This window comes from Haliotis rufescens, unplaced genomic scaffold (genome assembly GCF_023055435.1).
Source record: "Haliotis rufescens isolate VD_foot unplaced genomic scaffold, xgHalRufe1.0.p SCAF_6, whole genome shotgun sequence".
In the NCBI taxonomy this organism is placed as follows: Eukaryota; Metazoa; Mollusca; class Gastropoda; order Lepetellida; family Haliotidae; genus Haliotis; species Haliotis rufescens.
Window position 1 is genome coordinate 55,356,870 of NW_025964334.1, and position 16,592 is coordinate 55,373,461.

Below are 16,592 nucleotides of genomic sequence, written 5' to 3' on the forward strand. Positions count from 1 at the left end.
GCTACGTTAGTGCGTTGCCTAGATCTCTCGTTACCTACTCACAAGAACAGATTAAAATAATTTGTTTTACTATCATATTTCTGTTTATCTAATTCATAATACGAAATTGATAATTCATTTATAATAGTATTGATCATATTCGTGTATATCACTATCTGATGCTAAGGTTTTATTTCAGAAAATATAATTAATTCAAAATGTAGAAAGATACACAATTTGCCATTATTTGACTTTTAAACTGTACAAAGTATGATATAATGATCAGAATGCCTGTAACGGGTAGTATTTAAGAAAGATATATTTGTCGAGAAGTCCCGTTTTTCAGATATGCCCGTCAGTAGTATTATTGCATATCTCCAGAGAGAAGTTTACATTGTAGTTCTCATTATTTGTGGATAATTCAAAAAGCAACATAGAAAATATATATGCTACCATGACGAAAGAATACAGAGTATACATAACTCGCAATTCTATATATTCAGCAAACAGCCCAAAACCGAAACTCCACAACATATCCGATTACACTGATTAAGGCTGTCCCAGTTCTCCATGCGATACTGACGCCCGTTCGTCTCCCAGACCATACAGAATAAATTTAAAAGGAATCCAGCTCAAGTCTAGAACGATTTTGCAAGCCTAGATTGCCTTAATTCTATCCATGAAAGTATGCATTAGTAAAAAAATATTGTTCTTGTCTGCTTCAGATTATATTTTGTAGATACTTATTTTAACTAGGAAAATTGTACTGACACCGGCGCTGTCCCTATTGAAGCTATCCATAAAAATTTCGAATTGCCGTCCATTGTTCGATGTCAATACATCGATGACAAGTGAGGATATCATAAAGTCATCGTTGATGCCGCGCTACACTTTGATAAAAATTATAATCAAGTTGACTGGTGTGTACATTACTACAGTGAACATGTACATGATCATGCCATGCCAAATGCCGAAATGTCAAATACTAATTTATTATTGTGTGATGAATTTAACTGGATCAGTGGTAACATGTGATAATAATATTCCATCAATTTCTTTCCTGGTTGGTCCATCCATGTCTACAAAATGAAAATAATACAATTAAAATGGAGCATAGAACAATTCTTAATTTCAGGCTAAAGGTTGTTGAAATCTAGACTTTCCCAATCATTATAGACTTGAGTTGGTCTCATGTTTTACATTATTCTCTTGGGTCAACGTCACAGCTCATACCATACACTAACAAGATCAGCTTCCCCCCCGCCGGAGCTCCCGGATTTTGGTTATATCATCTAACATGGCCAACTCTGCTCTTAAGTAAACAAGAACCTAATCAGCGAGGGGTCCTTTATCATCCCTATGTGGCTGCTTATAACAATCTGATATCTTTTCCCAAAGACCTGGTTAATAATATATTTTCTGCTGAATATTCGAAACAAATATAGTGAGTTGGTACTACATGTACATATGTATACGGTTCTATTTTAAATGACTGCAGCGCTCAATATATATCAACTGCAATATACTGTATACATCAGTATACAGTGTGTCGCGAGCTCTGCGCTGGGCTGGAGCACACATTTCCTACACCTCTCCCTTCGGCAAACACATCACGAGGGTTGCAACGAGGTCACAGGTCAGGCGTGCACTCGTCAGTTGTCTAATACGGTCAAGAGTAAGATCTTCCGGAAGACCACTGCACTGGAGGTATGTGGATTATTGAGGAGGTACTACGTGTTTGGAACTGGGAGTTGAACACTAAGCACTTTTAGAGAAGAGCTCACAATAAAACGTTATGGACTCGCGGACGGACTTGTGTTTTCATTTCAAGACGTACATTTATCAGGTTGAACTTCCTAACTGTAACAATAACTGAACTTTACGCCTTTTATACACATTTGTGATGGGGCGACAATGCGACAACGAGACATATTTTGACCTTGAAAATGTCGCGTTACGGCATCGTCGCCCTTTTGTAAAATAAAGAAAAGGATTATCAAAGAGCGACAACGCGAACACGCGACAATGCGACAAATGGCCAATTGTCGCGCTTTTGTTAATTTTGACACGTTTTGCTTGTTTTTGTAAAGGCGTCAATGCGACAATGCGACAACGAGACAATGTCCCTTCCATAGTAATCCGTGCAAATAAAACTGAGTAATGAAATAGAAGTCTGACATGCCAGTTAAAAGATAGAGTGTTGCAGCTTCTGATTTCATAGAACTTCAAGAAGGGTTATCAATAATGGGATGGGTGATGAGTTCAACTGCATACGCTGTGACTAACAATAATGCTCCGAGTCAATACATTTTGTCAAATGTATGACATGTATTACGTGAATGAACATATTGTTTATACTCGTCCATGTTTTTGACGGACAAAATAATTTACATGCTCGGTAAAACTGAGGACGGGCATCATTGTGTGTTTCCGTGCTTTGTTCAGGTGAACAATTGACTTGTCCTTGCATGTGTTTGTGACGGGTGCCACTTGTGTGGCAGGATACGCTCACCTTTTCCCGAACACCCATTGGATGACCTGAACCACTTCGGATTTTTATCCCACATCAGTCTGATACACCATGATATAACTGAAATACTGAAATACTGTACAGTTGAAAATGATGTTTAATGCGATTACCGTAGTGTGTTACTGCAACTGTTCATATTTTGTGCAGTGATGTAATATGTAAAAGAAAGCATATTCAATTATCCAATTGATTTGAATAGAATATACTTGCGTCAGTGTATTTTATTAAAGCCCCATATCGTAATTTAAACACATAAAATAACAGATCACGCATGGTGCCTTGACTTACTACTAGATTTAATAGTAGTACATACATTTACATCAAGTACAATACGTCAAAATGGCCGACACGATAAACGTGACGGGAGATATTTTCGAAGTTGTTAATTAACCTGTGGCTATTTCAAGCCTTTGGTATCACTGATCAATTGGCCGATCATTGAAAGGTGATTGTGAAGATGTGTCAAATAGATACTAAGGTAAATTCATAGATTTCTGTAAATTGTCACTGCGACAGTTTGGATTTTTTTTCGTGTTTTTTCTCTCTGGGATGGGTTGTAGTGAGGGTATCCTTAAATGGGCTTGCAACCACACTTCTGTATGAATTCGTACCAGGGAATTCCAAGGGTTTTCCCCAGGAATGTGGAAGTAGTCAGTGTTTACGCCTTTTCAAGAATACAGTCACATGAAGAACGTCATGTGACCGACCTCGCGTCCAAGTCGTATATCTTGTAAACTTCACATTAAAAAATTAGTTATTGTTATAGCCAAATGAAACACAACCCATTATCCGATAGGGGTAACTGTACATAGCCGTTACCACAATAAACTTAGTAACATTGTTTGGTTTGACTTCTTGGCGCGTGTCTGAATTCCATTAACATGTAACATATCCTAAAACTAGCTTATCAGCAAATCTCGCTGCACTGCCCGCGACAGATACTAGAGCAAGGCATGCCAGAAATACGAAACCTAAAGCTTCCGAAAGGAAGCCTTGGACATCACGTGCGTCGGGGGACCAGCGCCATCTGATTGACCGTTAACAGTTGTACAAGGCGGAGCAAAAAGCATCGTTTTTCCGTCCATTTTACGCTTGAAAAACTCGACCCTTTTCTGGACACTTTCTAGACGCTGACCAATTAATCAATTTTAATGAATTTTTAGTCGTTTTTCCGTCCAATGACCATATACGGAAAAAAACGACGTTTTCGTGTTTGCAGTGCAAGCTCGTCTATAGTGCATTAAGGAATAGCCCCAACACAAGCTCGTCTATAGTGACACCATAATCTCTTTCAAAGCATCCAGTAAATATGTCAACAAGATTAGTGCCAGTCCAACAGGATAAACAGGATTAAGTATTCCCCTCTGTCTAGCCATTCATTTAGCATAGGGCACAACCTATCGAGTATCAACAAATCATATTCCTTTTTATCGTTCTAATTATTGTTAAATACATACAGAAACCACATGTTAGGGCAGAAAGGGGTTTGACTCTCACATCAAGCACACCTCTCTCCCACAGCCCAGAGGGTTGTACCGACTCTCTGTGGCACCCTCAGCTATTTTCTAAGATATTGTAAATTGTTTATTGTTCTTGTAAATACAATTGTGATTAGTCTCCTGTGACTCCGGCTCTTTGCTGACTAATTCCCCCCAAGAAAACCAGCACGCCATTTGGACGGTTTTGTTCATCCCATAGCAGTCCATGATATAGATATATATATAAACCTGATTCAGTGCCACAATTGTTTGGGTTGTTTGTTATTTATGATTGAGTCTGTGACCTGATAAAAGCATGCTCAAGTTTTGCAAGCACATTTCCTTTATTCAAAACACAGTAATACGGTTGATTACCACTGGAGAAAGAACTGGGTTTATTCTGATGCCCACCGATCCACTACTGAAACGTAAATGCCGTTATTGTTACTTGAATACTACCGAAGATGAACACCCGGATGAACACCTGTTCAACTCCGACAATCAGCATTATCTGTGGAATCAAACAAATATAGTTCACCCTACATTCTACAACACACCTCTTGTGATCAGCTAATATATACTGAGTCAAATTAAAAACTTAGCATTTTTAAAAGTAATCCCATATATGATATACAACGGACAAATGTATCAGAGAAGGTAATTTTTAATCATTAATGTCCAAAGAAGGATTTTAATTAACGGTGGTAACCATAATTTGTTACAAGCACCTACGGTATTCGGTAATAACATCAACAGTTTAAATCAGAAGTCCCAAGCACGAGAATCGCACAAGTTCAGTAGCATGTATGGCCACCATGTGCGTTGACAACTGCCACACAATGCCTCCGCATGGACCTTGTGATGCTTGTGAACACATGATTGGGAAGACGACGCCATTGTTGCTGCAAAATGGTGAAAAGATCTTGCAAATTCTGTGGTTGGTTCTGGGGAGTGCGGAGACTTCTGCCAAGAGCATCCCAGACGTGTTCGATGGGATTGAGGTCGGCAGACCTTGACGGCCAGTCCATGACGTTGACTCCCGCATTCTGAAGGAAATTTCTTTGCTTGAAATTGAAATTGCTGTCTGGGGTCGGGCATTGTCGTGTTGGATGATCAAACCGGGTCCATGTGCTGCCATAAAAGGCAGAAGTTCTGGTGCCAGAACCTGGTCGCGGTTACCACGGATGACAAGAAGCCTGGAACGTGCATTGCCACAGAAAGCACCCCACACCATGACACTTCCGCCTCGAAATCTGTCAACTTCCTGTACACAACACTGGGCGTAACGTTCAGGGCGGCGCCTCCACACCCTCGCCCTACCATCAGCAAATCGAAGATTAAATCGGGATTCATCACTGAAGACAATTTGATTCCAATTCCTCGAAGTCCATCGTAAGTATGGCCGTCGTGCTTGAAGGTTAACAGTTCTGAGACGGTTCCGAACAGTTTGCGCACTCAGTCTACCCCTAAAGAGTTCATTTCTGGTTGATGTAGCCATCAAAAATCGGTTACGGAGGTGACGTGAGACACTCTGACGATCCTCTGCATGTGACGTCACACGTGGTCGACCTGGCCGAGGGCGATCAGCGGTGGTACCCGTTTGCTGTAGACGCGTCTGTAAATCATAAACAATCCGTCGACTACAACCCATCGCCCTTGCGACTTCAGCTACGCACGATCCCGTCTGCAACATGCCGATGGCACGTTCACGTTGCACATTTGAAAGGCGTGGCATGACAAATGGCCGTAAAGACTTTCGTTTTCTTGTGTTTTTCTTTTTTCTGTTAATGACTGATAACAAGTATGGCATAAAACACGTGCGGTATTATGGCCACGTGACCAGTTGCACGTGAAAAAACACTTTTGCCACTATAGTGCTGTGCAAATGATTTTGATCGATTCACCTGCACAAAAACGGGTGTTATCTGAAGACAGTACGTGGCCATTACTGTTTAAATACACAATAAGGGCCCAAAATGATAACTGGTCAAAATGTTAAAATTTTAGGATTGTGAAGTTTTTAATTTGGTTCAGTATTATACTTGATGCAGTGTAACAAGCTATGAAAACCTTAGGCCGTAACATTGGCATCCATGTTTCAACGTAGACAAAGTATTGTATTATAATCAACTGGTGATAACTTCAGAATTAATGCGAACTGCGCTCTGATGTTCCTGCAATTAACAAGCTTTTATTTATAGTTAGTCCGAATTATTCGTTCTGCGCTATGACATATTTCTGCTCTGTGATCGGGTAAGTGGCCTTGTGCAAAATGTCCAAACGCTGTACCTTCAACTATGTATTTAATGTTCCAGGTATTAATTCCTCCAACCAGTGTAAAAAACATTGAAAATGAACTACTATCACTTATGATTTGAAGATTTCTATTATTGGTAATGATTTGTTATTTTTAAACACAACAACGAGTATATATCGACAAGGAAACACCCATTACCTGATCGCACATATGCAGACATGGGATAAACACAAGAACTGAGCTGTTAGGGCATCTTCTTCCAGCAGGTCAGCGTGACAAGCAATGCACTACCATGTCATGTTGACACGACAGACACATGATTCACGTTGCACAATACAGCGTCGACCTGCAGCCGAGAGGGCGTGGTGTGTTCGATCAAATGAAGACACAAATACCAGTTATTAAAACTAACGTTGCAGGATATAACAGCTGTCTGTGAGCAACATATTACTTTTAAAACGATGAAGAGTGGCATTAAAAAGTGGTGTTTATGTAGATATAATACAATTCTATAGATGTATAACACACATTTGATGATACATCTATGAGGTTTTATTTGCTTTTGGCTGCCCATGCTAGGTCGGACGAAACACTTGAGATTCTCATGCACTCAAATGTGAGAGACAAATGAAATGGTTGTCCTTATCTTCCTGCTGATATACGCTTATTCTCGTGTTTACATCTATATGAGACAGGACGAAATTTGTATAACGACAGTTATAAGTCTTTGATACGTTTCAAACCCTTTTTCGTTTATCGATTCCTGTTTTACGTACAACCGATTTCAGCCTCGCGCACACATAAATAACCTGAACACCCGATTAAAGAAGTCACTGGTTAAAACAAGCATATGTTGCTGGGGATCATTTTTAAATGGGATCAACTGCCTCCGTCGTCTTGTGGATAGACCGTCGGCTGAGTGAGTGAGTAAGTGGGTGAAAATGTTTTGATGCTGTTTTTTAGCAACCTTCCAGCAATATGACGTCTCGGGACACCAGAAATGGGCTTTTGCACATTGTTCATATGTGGGGAATCAAACCCGGGCCTTCAGCGTGACGAGCGAATGCTTCGTCCACCAGGCTGACCCACAGCCACATTGAGAGCACGATTTGAATACCATTAAACAGTGGTAAATCAATACCAATCTTGGACTATGCCCCGGCTATATTTGCTCAGAAGTTTGTAGTGTCATCAACTAAAATGACTCCATTAGTTGTAGATTTTAAGGGAGCTATATCATATCTTGTCATGAGCAATAATATAGTAAAAATCTCTTTAAATTTGGAATATTGACACATTTCATTCAGACTCCGTTTTAAATGTTATTTGTTATCATCTGCCAAAAGGCAATCTAAAAATTGCATTAATTTCATTTAGCCAAGAAAAGCTGAATGCGGTTATTGACACGACAACACCAATTCTCCAACTTTTAACATTTGTTCTTCCACATGCCCATGTTTACATTCTAACTTCGCCAACTGCTTGTGACGTCATCAGCACGTCACAGTCTTTACTACGTCAAGTCTCTTCACTTCTAACTCTCGCCTTTCGCTGACACGCTGTGTTTAAATCCACGCTGCGTTAACGTCTCAGAGTAAAAGCCATTGGTTTAGTAAGAAAACCCAGCAACATCATGCGACATTGGTAAGTTTCCGCTAGATTTCAGGCTTAGTCATCACCTCTCTTATCCCCAAGGCTCGTCCATCTATGATCATATTGACGATGCATTTTCTCTTGTTCAGTACACTAAGTTGAATCAAGCAGCCACGATGGTCCAGAATCACAGCAGGAGCTCTTCTCGTTAAACTGGACATCAAACCTGCAAGGCTACATCCGGTCAGACCACAAGAATTCCATCTGCAAACTATGTACTTAAAAGAAAAGTTCTATGTAACAAATGCTGCTCTATTTCTTGTGCATTATTTGAGAAATCCAGTTCTTTTTCTTGAATGGTGTATCACAATCAAATCACAATCCAATTAGGTCATGCACTATTTTGTTTTTTTATCTGCTGGGAGGTGTGACACTGACCAGTGCAGACAAATCTTGATGCAGGTACAAAACCTGTTTGGCCTGAAAAGACGATGGGTCCAACGACAGCTAACCTTTCTCGGGCTATCAATTGATACAGTGGCTATGGAGATACAGATTACAAAGAACAAGATCGCGGTTGTGGTACTAGAAATCACAAATATACTGCAATCCCACAGAAACAAAGTTACATTTCGTATGGTACAATCACGAATTGGCAAGCTGCAGTTTGTCGGTAAGGCTCTCCGTGGAGCTAGGTCTTTCAACAGACGGTTGTACGACATCCTTGGGGGAGTCTCCATCCCAACTTACACTTAGGATTAAAGAAGATTTGAAGGTATGGTTTACATTCTTTGATCACTTGAATGGTGTTTCAGTGTTCTATGATGCAGAATAGGTGTCACATAAACATACACCAATGCTTCAGGTAGAAATGGCTATGGGGTCTACTTTCAGGGCAGATGGTCATATGGTAGGTAACCATCATTTTGAGTACAACAGAACTTTACCAAAGACAAGACATTACTTGAATTATGTCCGATTCTAATGGCACAAGTTTGTCAACAAGAAAGTTGACAACCAGGCAGTGGAATACGTCATCAATCAACGGCCTCCTGAGAACAAGAGGATGATGTCATTGGTCAGACCTCTGGTAACCCTTTGTTTACGCAATGGCATTCTCTTTCATCCATGGTACATTAGCACCCACCACAATGTGATAGCTGATGCTCTTTCGAGACTTCAGTGGCAAAGATTTAGGCAGATGGCACAAAATGCAGACATCCTGGCGACGCCCCTACCAATGGATATTTGGACGTTTTAACAGTCAGGTAAGTTAGTCAGTCTTTCCTTGTCGAGCAACACACAACAATGCTCTGCAGTCTTTCAACCAGTTTAGGGTGAGCAGTCATTTGTCCCCAATCCGACCCGCCCCTTTGAACTCATGTGGTACATGGCAGCTTTGTTACCTGGAGGTATGTCACCATGCACTGCACTCTCTTACATTTCAGCAATATCAACATGCCAAGTTAAATAATCTGTTCAATTGTTCCAACCATTTTCTCATATAGACAACGATCTCTCAGGCATGTCTATGTCGCAGTGGACAAAGGACGTCAGGAAACGTCACAACTTTAGGAGAAAGTCCCAGGGGTATTAGGTCACATCTCTCAACCACCTCTACGAAATTAAACAATGTTTGTTTTATCAAGATTAACACTAAGTTGTGTTGTGCAGGTGTAGGATTTGCTCTGTAGACTGCACGTGTAGGATGTCCCCTTTAGACTGCAGGGTTTGGATGTATGGAGTATGTCCTCTATAGTGTTCCCACTGTAGTCTGCATGTGTAGCATATGCTCTGTAGTCTGCAGTACTGAGTGTGCCGTCTGTTCCGAAATGGAGTTTAATTTAATTTTGCAGCAATTATAAGAAATGGAAGAAACGACTATATAGTGATTTAATTAAATGTTATCGTTTTGACAACAATGAAACATGACTCTTTCTTGTGGTTTATCTACATAACATACTATTCATATGTAAGGAAAGCATTTTTACACCCATTACTGTTACGAAAATTAAAATGTATCTCAATCAGTCAATCACAGTTACCTAAACTGCCACCAATTTAGGCTGTGAGATGTTAACACCCCTTGCTCCCACAGTCCCAGATACCTTTCAACCCCTCCCGTCTGTATCCTTCTGGGTATATAACCAAAGATTTGACAATATCTTCATCGGATAGTGTGATGTTTCCTTCCAGTAAATGTCACAGTACTGTAACTGATATAGAAACAACTCTCTGAACAATCTCAAAGTAGAAGCGATGTTCACCCTCAAATGAATGCCCACAACAACAGGTAAGTTAATCTTTCATTCTATCAAATATATTACCACAGAGTCAACTGTACTGTAACATTAGCCTGCAATATAAGAACTACTGTATTTAACAAACTCATTTCAAATTTCAAATAAAGTTTTGCTTTTGACTGTTCCACATTATTATTAAATACAGGTTATAATTAAAACAATGCATCAAAGAGGGTTTGCGTGATCCTGGCAGTCAGGCCCGCTAGGCTCACCATCATCTCAGGGCCCTTGCCCCCTAAACACGCAGCCCAGACAGCTAAAGGGAATAATCCCAATAAGCACTGCCTTGTTGAATCCATCCAGAACTTTTCGGAGAATGTAAAGACTCCCCAACACTGCAGCATTCTGCATTACCCAGATTGTCAGAAGGTCTGTAATCCTGGCAACAAACCCGGGTTCTATCCCAATGTTAGTCAACAGATTGGGAGGTACCAACCCTAAGGCACCAAGAACAACGGGGAGTCGGACAACTTGGTACTTGGGATGCAAGCGTGACATTAAGAAAGCGAGGCCCGCATATTTGCAATGTTTTTTCTGATGTAGGAAATTGCAAAACTGTATCAACAATCCAGAAGCTAAAAATGAAGAAATAGCAACAATGGAAAGTTATGACTTCACCCATGCTTGAAAAGAATTAAATACAGACATTAAACAATTCACCCGGGTGAAATACTAAAGAATAAAACTGTACGAATGTATCAAGGAACCTATCTCAAACCTCGGATAATTGAAATGGCAACTAACTTTTCAGAAATAATGTTGGATACTGATGATTTATTGATCAATTTCTTTTACCTTTTTTTAAAAAAGAAATCAACAAAAAACATTCACTGAGCTAGAAACAATAATTTCAGAAACTTAGAGAAAACTTCAGAAGTATCAATGTAAGTAAGTGTTATGTATTTTTCAAAAGATTAACTTGATCTTGAAAAACTACAAGAAGATGAGATGTATGGAATACATATATGAGATCCAACATTCAATGCTTCTGACATCTTGGAAATAAAATCACACAAGTAACTTAATCAGTTGTATTAGACATGATAATTGTTTTTATGAATTATTATATTTCACTCCTATTATGAATATTGTGGATAATATAGAACTGAATTAAATTATTGAAATCTTAAGATTTGGCTGTTTATAGTATATTACATTTTAAACTTGTGAGCAGAATATGAATGCATTGAATCATATATCAAATGTTAAGAGATTTTGGACCATATTATTACTCATATCATCTTGACCAGAAATGTCTATGAAACCTTTCAAATCTACAATTAATGGAATCTTAGATTTTCTTTTGGCTCATGACAAACTTGTGAGCAGTAATTTAACGCCACACTCAATATTTGTTATATGACGGCAGTCTGGACCAAACAATCCAGTGATTGACATCAGGAGCACCGACCTACACAATGTGGGTACGATGACATGCATCAACAAAGCCAGTTAGCTTGCACACCCAGTCCCGTTAGTCGCCTCTTACGACAAGTAAAGTCACCTCTTACGGCAAGCATGCGTTGCTGAAGAACTATTCTCTGGATATTGTCCGGATATTTCTATTTTTAAGAGATTTTTTACTTAAATATTACTCGTATCTCCTCGACCCGAAATGGGATAACGCCTTTGCAATCTACAAACGGAATCTTAATATTTCCTTTGTTTGATATCTCACACAATGCATTTCTCTTTCCACCAACGATCCTTAGTGGAAACGTGCCTAAATAAAGGATTCCAGCTTCTGAACAAGAGTCATCCGAAGGTGACATATTCCCCCGACGTAGCATGTCGGGGCTACAAATTAAAATGATTGAAATCTATAAATAACAAACTGCACTACTAGTGAACATGATTGATATGTGCATAAAGTTTGGTGAATCTCTGTCGCATGGTTTAGAAGATATGCTCCAGACGAGGACATTACCCGGAGTTCATCAATTTTCAATTTAAATTGAAAAAAACGAAAAAATCTGTTAATAGCAAAGGCACCACTACATAACCTGCTTGATAGGTGTCAAAACTTTTGAGAAGCTAAGTTGTATGGTTTGGGAGATATGGCCCGGCCATGAGCACTACCCTCAAATTCATCCGAACACACCTAGTATCACCATTGTAACCTCCCACAATATGGGTCCTGAATGTTTTTCTTGCCGGTTGACCCACACGCGCTGAACACGTGGTTTCCCCACCTAACTCATTCTCTTTCTGAAGCATAACAGGCAAGAGGAATTGTGATGCGGGGATGGAGGGGTGGGCATGTGGCGTGTGAGATAGGACAAGTATTAAAATATACAATTTATCGTAAAATTGACAGTTTTAAACTTATCCTATCTCACACTATGCATTTATCCCACGGTTAGAGGGTAGGGTGCAACCCCTTTCGACCATAAAGACAACAATTGAAGTATATACATGAGGATCCTGGAGCTAACCGGTGGTGCAAAAAACATATTCAGTAACGATGTCTAGTGTCATAAGACGAAGCTCGTGGATGGGGATGAAACACTCCAAAAGAATGTTTTGATCCTGATACGTAAACAGACACATGATGTCGGTTACAATGTGTGTAAAATGTTTTTTCGTTAGTGAGCCTCAACAAAACAATGTACGACAGTCGAGTCGGAATGTATCAAGCCAAACAATTCTGCAAGATATGTGTATCCCTATCTCCTATGGACAATAGAACCAAACAACCTGGCATCTCTTTTTACGTTTCGTCGAAATAATTCACTGTCTTGGCGATTGAAATACGAGAAGAGGAATTATATACAATATCCACAAGGATCGTCGATCCACTATCCAACAACACATGCCTAAAGCCAAGTTCACACAGTGCTGAATATGGCTCCCGTGTGAGATCAGACAGCGCTACGACACGAAACGTGAAAAAGTCGGATTACTTTCCTCAGTGATCTGGAATGTTCTATCATTGTCTGAAATTTAGGATGATGTTTGTATCGTTTTTTTTTCTTGTGATTATATGAAGCGGAACTGCCATGATTGTGATCCCCACAATATTCTCTGTTCACAGAACTTCAGTCATATATTTTCAATATGGCCTCGCCTCATCACCACCTATACCAGTAATGGTGCACACCAAAGATGAGCATATATCATGACTCGATGTTATTGTATATGCTGCTTTTATGTTTGCTAAGTTGTTATTAAATGTTAAAAGACACGGTGAGTCTGCTTATTCTCAACATGTTTTGCGAGGCATAATATGGTGTTCACCATATGGCTTATTGTTAGATCAGGCTTGGCACGAACGGTTAGCTACAGGGTGAGGAAGGGGGTGAGGAAAGGTGTGTGTGTGGTGTGGGAGGGCAGTAAAGTTGATGGTACAGACAGATTAGAGAGATCATTTTACAAATGTAAACTCTTATTCCACAAAGTAGACAGATCAAAGGCAGTTTGTTCTGGTCTCTTATTGACTCTCGCCAATATATATAATACAACATTCACACCAATTGCAAAAACCTTTGATCTTACCACAAATAGAATTTTTCCCTCAAATATGCAAATCCTCAATTAATGAGTTATAAATATTCACCAATCCTAATTTCAAGTGTTTTGGTTGAGTATTTTCGATATACAAAAATAAACAAAACCTGTGTCATGATGCTAGCAGACGTCCTAAAATCAAACATGGCGCGCTTCGGTCGACCACCAAATTGTGTTGCTATTTCAATATCAACAAAGTTTACATTGCCTTTATAAATATGCCTTGGCGAGAGTTGATGATCTGCTCAATCGCAGAATGTTTCATTCGTAATTTTCCGATTGATATGACGAGAGAAGAGTCGAAATAAAGATCTCGAATTCTGACAGCAATATTTCAGTAAGTGCAAAAGTCACCGGATGTTATGTCACAGACAGGGGTAGTCTGCTGATAATCTTTCGTAACAAAACAATTACAGTAAATTTTGAATTATTTCGCCTATCACATACAGCAAAGGCATAAGGCAATACATAGTATCAGTAATCACCGCTAATATGAAATAAAAATGTGACTTTGTCGATATAATTGGCGTATTATTTTATCCGTTTGACCTTGCATGATCCCGTGACCCGACAACAGTAGACTATAAATCAACATGCCACATGCTTGTTTCTCGATATCTTTTGTTTGAACTTTTGTTGATATTCAAGAATCACCATTCAATGTTATGGTGAATATATATGGACATGATTAATATTTCTGCGATGTACACGCTGATAAATTTCACGCAATATGTCTATTTATACTGAACCAAATTAAAAACTTCACAATCCTAAAATTTTAACATTTTGACCAGTTATCATTGTGGGCCCTTATTGTGTATTTAAACAGTAATGGCCATGTACTGTCTTCAGATAACACCCGTTTTTGTGCAGGTGAATCGATCAAAATTATGTGCACAGCACTATAGTGGCAAAAGTCTTTTTTTTTCGCGTTACTGGTCACGTGGCTAAAATACCGCACGTGTTTTCAGCCATACTTGTTAGCAGTCATAAACAAAAAAAAGAAAAACACAAGAAAACGAAAGTCTTAACAGCCATTTGTCATGCCAAGCCTTTCCTAGTGCAACATGAACGTGCCATCGGCATGTTACAGACGGGAACGTCTGCAGCTGAAGTCGCAAGGACGATGGGTTGTAGTCGACGGATTGTTTATGATTTACAGACGCGTCTACAGCAAACGGGAACCACCGCTGATCGCCCTCGACCACGTCGACCACGCGTGACGTCACATGCAGAGGATCGTCAGATTGTCTTACGTCACCTCGGTAACCGATTTTTGACGGCCACATCAACCAGAAATGAACTGTTTGACTGAGTGCACTAACTGTTCGAAACCGTCTGAGAACTGCTCACCTTCAAGCACGACAGCTATACTTACGATGAACTCAGAGGAATTGGAATCAGTGATGAATCCCGATTTACTCTTCAAATTGCTGATGGTAGGGCGAGGGTGTGGAGGCGCCGTCATGAACGTTACGCCCCGTGTTGTGTACAGGAAGTTGACAGATTTCGAGGTGGAAGTGTAATGGTGTGGGGTGCTTTCTGTGGCAATGCACGTTCAAGGCTTCTTGTCATCCGTGGCAACCTCAACGCTGCTGCTTACCGCGACCAGGTACTGGCACCAGAACTTCTGCCTTTTATGGCAGCACATGGACCCGATTTGATCTTCCAACACGACAATGCCAGACCCCACACAGCAATTTTGACAAGGAATTTCCTCCATAATGCTGGAGTCAACGTCATGGACTGGCCGTCAAGGTCTCCCGACCTCAATCCCATCGAACACGTCTGGGATGCTCTTGGCAGAAGTCTGCGCACTCTCCAGAACCAACCACAGAATTTGCAAGATCTTTTCACCATTTTGCAGCAACAATGGCGTCGTCTTCCCAATCATGTGTTCACCAGCATCACACGGTCCATGCGGAGACGTTGTGTGGCAGTTGTCAACGCACATGGTGGCCATACATGCTACTGAACTTGTGTGCCATCAGATTCTCGTGCTTGGGACTTATGATTTAAACTGTTGATGATATTACCGAATACCGTAGGTGCTTGTAACAAATTATGGTTACCACCGTTAATTAAAATCCTTCTTTGGACAATACTGATTAAAAATTACCTTCTCTAATACATTTGTCCGTTGTATATCATATATGGGGTTACTTTTAAAAATGTGAAGTTTTTAATTTGATTCAGTATATATCGTCGATCAGCAGTGATCACTTTTCAACAGGTGAGCGAAAATGGGCTTGACAATGCGTGTTTCAAAATAACATTCCTGTGTTGCTAAATATGATAGGATGTATATAGTCAATAAAATGCTACATACATATTTTCGGTGTTAGTTCCAAAACGCATTTAGGATAGTTTTCCTTTCATAATACATTTATAGATACTAGTCTGAGTTTAGAAAATATTCACGGAGCATTTCTAAATTCATTCTAAAAATATGATTGACTATTGATGACAGATTTGTAATTGTTTAATTATTTACAGCTTTTACAAGTTTTAAAGTTTTATGTTATATTTTTATAATGTTATGCATGACAGAAGAGACATCATACAGGACGCGACACATCACATAATCCCCATTGAAAATGCCTTGTTCTAAGCTATACATTATAGCCCAGGACTGAAACAATGCAGAAGATGTATATTTACCTCACCAAGTTCGGCAACAGCAATACTTCGCTGTACGCTCGTACCTGTTAAGCAACAAGTCTAACAAGGAAGTAGACACACTCGCTCTCAGTGTACAGCAAGGCAGCATATCGGGTGCCCAATGTAACGCTCTGATTGCCGCGTACACGTAAACAGTCGTATTATGTTTCAGCGATTCATCTGTTTGAGGGTGACGTTGTTAAAACTGCAAACTCTAACCTACACACAATGTATGTCTGAAATTTCAAACTATACAGGTAAACCTATTCGCCCTGTCAGACGCA

General features: G+C 39.7%; 1 protein-coding gene across 5 annotated transcripts in view; it reads right to left on the bottom strand.

Annotated features, from left to right (window-relative positions):
• The window catches only part of LOC124125288 (cubilin-like), an 89,767-nt gene extending 73,375 nt beyond the window's left edge, over window positions 1-16,392 (bottom strand). For 4 of the 5 annotated variants that reach the window (XM_048385804.1, XM_048385805.1, XM_048385803.1 and 1 more), the window contains exon 1: window positions 16,309-16,382. The gene's annotated coding sequence lies outside the window, so the exon portion shown is untranslated. Of the gene's footprint in view, window positions 1-16,308 lie in introns of all 5 variants that reach the window. The other variant, XM_048385806.1, reaches the window with a different exon arrangement.
• Between the last annotated feature and the right edge of the window lie 200 nt (window positions 16,393-16,592).